Source organism: Mesoplodon bidens (genome assembly GCF_964165515.1).
Source record: "Mesoplodon bidens genome assembly, chromosome: 1".
Lineage (NCBI taxonomy): Eukaryota > Metazoa > Chordata > Mammalia > Artiodactyla > Ziphiidae > Mesoplodon > Mesoplodon bidens.
In genome coordinates, this window is record NC_138176.1 from 168842267 (window position 1) to 168847668 (window position 5402).

A 5402-nucleotide genomic window follows, 5' to 3' on the forward strand; every position below is an offset into this window, starting at 1 on the left:
TCAACATCGTTAGTCATCTGGAAATACAAATCAAAACCACAATGAAAGAAAGCACTTCTTTTGCTAGGATGACAACAAAAAAAAAGACAGATAATAATAGGTGTTAACGAGGATGTAGAGAAATTGCAGCCCTCATACACTGCTAGTAGGGATGTAAAATGGTGCAGCTATTTTGCAAAACAGTCTGGCAGCTTCTCAAGAAGTTAAACATTAAGTTACCATTTGATCCAGCTATTCTGCTCCTAGGTGTGTACTCATGAGAAATGAAAACGAAAACATTTGTGCACATATGTTCATAGCAGCATTATTCATAATAGCCAAAAGGTAAAAATAACCCAAGTGTCCATCAACTTGTGAATAGATAAACAAAATGTGGCATATACATATAATGAAATATTTGGCCATAGAAAAGAATGAAGTACTGATTCATGCTACAACATGGATGAACTTTGAAAACATGCTCATCTGTGTTCACGTTAAGTGAAAATCCAGTCATGAAAGACCACGTATTGTCTGAGTGCATTTATATAAAATGTCTAGTAAAAGAAATTAGCGACTTCCGGGTAAGATGGCGGAAGAGTAAGACGCGGAGATCACCTTCCTCCCCACGGATACACCAGAAATACAGCTACACGTGGAACAACTCCTACAGAACACCTACTGAATGCTGGCAGAAGACCCCAGACCTCCCAAAAGGCAAGAAACTCCCCACATACCTGGGTAGGGCAAAGCGGAGAGATTCCCGCACAGAGGATCGGTGCCGAGCGGCACTCACCAGCCCGAGAGGCTTGTCTGCTCGCCCACCAGGGCGGGCGGCGCTGGAAGCTGAGGCTCGGGCTACGGGCAGAGCGCAGGGAGAGGACTGGGGCTGGCGGTGAGAACTCAGCCTGAAGGGGGCTAATGTGCCACAGCTAGCCGGCAGGGAGTCCAGGAAAACTCTGGAGCTGCCGAAGAGGCAAGAGACTTTTTCTTCCCTCTTGGTTTCCTGGTGCGCGAGGAGAGGGGATTAAGAGCGCTGCTTAAAGGGGCTCCACAGACGGGCGCGAGTCACGACTGAAAGCGCGGAGCCCAGTGACGGGCGTGGGACGCTGGGGCTGCTGCTGCCGCCGCCAAGAAGCCTATGTGCGAGCGCAGGTCACTGTCCACACCGCCCTTCCGGGAGCCTGTGCAGCCCGCCACTGCCGGGGTCCCGGGATCCAGGGGCGGCTTCCCTGGGAGAACGCACGGCGCGCCTCGGGCTGGTGCAACGTCACGCCGACTTCTGCCGCTGCAGGCTCGCCCCGCACTCCGTGCCCCTCCCTCCCGCCCGGCCTGAGTGAGCCAGAGTCCCCGAAGCGGCTGCTCCTTTAACCCTGTCCTGTCTGAGCGAAAAACAGACGCCCTCCGGCGACCTACATGCAGAGGCGGGGCCAAATCCAAAGCTGAGACCCAGGAGCTGTGAGAACAAAGAAGAGAAAGGGAAACCTCTCCCAGCAGCCTCAGAAGCAGTGGATTAAAGCTCCACAATCAACTTGATGTACCCTGCATCTGTGGAATACATGAATAGACAACAAATCATCCCAAATTGAGGAGCCAGGAGTCAGTGCTGTGCCTCTGAGGTGGGAGAGCCAACTTCAGGACACTGGTCCACAAGAGACCTCCCAGCTCCACATAATATCAAACTGCGAAAATCTTCCAGAGATCTCCATCTCAACACCAGCACCCAGCTTCACTCAACGACCAGCAAACTACAGTGCTGGACACCCTATGCCAAACAACTAGAAAGACAGGAACACAACGCCACCCATTAGCAGAGAGGCAGCCTAAAATCATAAAAAGTCCGCAGACACCCCAAAACACACCACCAGACGTGGACCTGCCCACCAGAAAGACAAGATCCAGCCTCATCCACCAGAACACAGGCACTAGTCCCCTCCACCAGGAAGCCTACACAACCCACTAAACCAACCTTAGCCACTGGGGACAGACACCAAAAACAACGGGAACTACGAACCTGCAGCCTGCAAAAAGGAGACCCCAAACACAGTAACATAAGCAAAATGAGAAGACAGAAAAACACACAGCAGGAGAAGGAGCAAGATAAAAACCCACCAGACCTAACAAATGAAGAGGTAATAGGCAGTCTACCTGAAAAAGAATTCAGAATAATGATGGTAAAGATGATCCAAGATTCTATTTCCCAGATCCAAAATCTTGGAAATAGAATAGACAAAATGCAAGAAACAGTTAACAAGGATCTAGAAGAACTAAAGATGAATCAAGCATCGATTAAAAACACAATAAATGAAATAAAAAATACTCTAGATGGGATCAATAGCAGAATAACTGAGGCAGAAGAACGAATAAGTGAGGTGGAAGATAAAATAGTGGAAATAACTGCTGCAGAGCAAAATAAAGAAAAAAGAATGAAAAGAACAGAGGACAGTCTCAGAGACCTCTGGGACAACATTAAACGCACGAACATTCGAATTATAGGGGTTCCAGAAGAAGAAGAGAAAAAGAAAGGGACTGAGAAAATATTTGAAGAGATTATAGTTGAAAACTTCCCTAATATGGGAAAGGAAATAGTTAATCAAGTCCAGGAGGCACAGAGAGTCCCATACAGAATAAATCCAAGGAGAAATACGCCAAGACACATATTAATCAAACTGTCAAAAATTAAACACAAAGAAATCATATTAAAAGCAGCAAGGCAAGAACAACAAATAACACACAAGGGAATCCCCATCAGGATAACAGCTGATCTCTCAGCAGAAACTCTACAAGCCAGAAGGGAGTGGCAGGACATAATTAAAGTGATGAAAGAGAAAAACCTGCAACCAAGATTACTCTACCCAGCAAGGATCTCATTCAGATTTGATGGAGAAATTAAAACGTTTACAGACAAGCAAAAGCTGAGAGAGTTCAGCACCACCAAACCAGCTTTACAACAAATGCTAAAGGAACTTCTCTAGGCAAGAAACACAACGAAGGAAAAGACCTACAATAACGAACCCAAAACAATTAAGAAAATGGGAATAGGAAGATACATATCGATAATTACCTTAAATGTAAATGGACTAAATGCTCCCACCAAAAGACACAGAGTGGCTGAATGGATACAAAAACAAGACCCATATATATGCTGTCTACAAGAGACCCACTTCAGACCTAGAGACACATACAGACTGAAAGTAAGGGGATGGAAAAAGATATTCCATGCAAATGGAAACCAAAAGAAAGCTGGAGTAGCAATTCTCATATCAGACAAAATAGACTTTAAAATAAAGACTACTAGAAGAGACAAAGAAGGACACTACATAATGATCAAGGGATCGATCCAAGAAGAAGATATAACAATTGTAAATATTTATGAACCAAACATAGGGGCACCTCAATACATAAGGCAAATACTAACAGCCATAAAAGGAGAAATCGACAGTAACACACTCATAATAGGGGACTTTAACACCCCACTTTCACCAATGGACAGATCATGCAAAATGAAAATAAATAAGGAAACACAAGCTTTAAATGATACATTAAACAAGATGGACTTAATTGATATTTATAGGACATTCCATCCAAAAACAACAGAATACACATTTTTCTCAAGTGCTCATGGAACATTCTCCAGGATAGATCATATCTTGGGTCACAAATCAAGCCTTGGTAAATTTAAGAAAATTGAAATTGTATCAAGTATCTTTTCTGACCACAATGCTATGAGACTAGATATCAATTACAGGAAAAGAGCTGTAAAAAATACAAACACATGGAGGCTAAACAATACACTACTTAATAACAAAGTGATCACTGAAGAAATCAAAGGGGAAATTAAAAAATACCTAGAAACAAATGACAATGGAGACACGACGACCCAAAACCTATGGGATGCAGCAAAAGCAGTTCTAAGAGGGAAGTTTATAGCAATACAATCCCACCTTAAGAAACAGGAAACATCTCGAATAAACAACCTAACCTTGCACCTAAAGCAATTAGAGAAAGAAGAACAAAAACATCCCAAAGTTAGCAGAAGGAAAGAAATCATAAAAATCAGATCAGAAATAAATGAAAAAGAAATGAAGGAAACAATAGCAAAGATCAATAAAACTGAAAGCTGGTTCTTTGAGAAGATAAACAAAATTGATAAACCATTAGCCAGACTCATCAAGAAAATAAGGGAGAAGACTCAAATCAATAGAATTAGAAATGAAAAAGGAGAAGTAACAACTGACACTGCAGAAATACAAAAGATCATGAGAGATTACTATAAGCAACTCTATGCCCATAAAATGGACAACCTGGAAGAAATGGACAAATTCTTAGAAATGCACAACCTGCCAAGACTGAATCAGGAAGAAATAGAAAATATGAATAGACCTATCACAAGCACCGAAATTGAAACTGTGATTAAAAATCTTCCATCAAAGAAAAGCCCAGGACCAGATGGCTTCACAGGCGAATTCTATCAAACATTTAGAGAAGAGCTAACACCCATCCTTCTCAAACTCTTCCAAACAATATCAGAGGAAGGAACACTCCCAAACTCATTCTACGAGGCCACCATCACCTTGATACCAAAACCAGGCAAGGATGTCACAAAGAAAGAAAACTACAGGCCAATATCACTGATGAACATAGATGCAAAAATCCTCAACAAAATACTAGCAAACAGAATCCAACAGCACATTAAAAGGATCATACACCATGATCAAGTGGGGTTTATTCCAGGAATGCAAGGATTCTTCAATATACGCAAATCAATCAATGTGATACACCATATTAACAAGTTGAAGGAGAAAAACCATATGATCATCTCAATAGATGCAGAGAAAGCTTTCGACAAAATTCCACACCCATTTATGATAAAAACCCTGCAGAAAGTAGGCATAGAGGGAACTTTCCTCAACATAATGAAGGCCATATATGACAAACCCACAGCCAATATTGTCCTCAATGGTGAAAAACTGAAACCATTTCCACTAAGATCAGGAACAAGACAAGGCTGCCCACTCTCACCACTCTCATTCAACATAGTTTTGGAAGTTTTAGCCACAGCAATCAGAGAAGAAAAGGAAATAAAAGGAATCCAAATTGGAAAAGAAGAAGTAAAGCTGTCACTGTTTGCAGATGACATGATACTATACATAGAGAATCCTAAAGATGCTACCGAAAAACTACTAGAGCTAATCAATGAATTTGGTAAAGTAGCAGGATACAAAATTAATGTACAGAAATCTCTGGCATTCCTGTACACTAATGATGAAAAATCTGAAAATGAAATCAAGAAAACACTCCCATTTACCATTGCAACAAAAAGAATAAAATATCTAGGAATAAACCTACCTAAGGAGACAAAAGACCTGTATGCAGAAAATTATAAGACACTGATGAAAGAAATTAAAGATGATACAAATAGA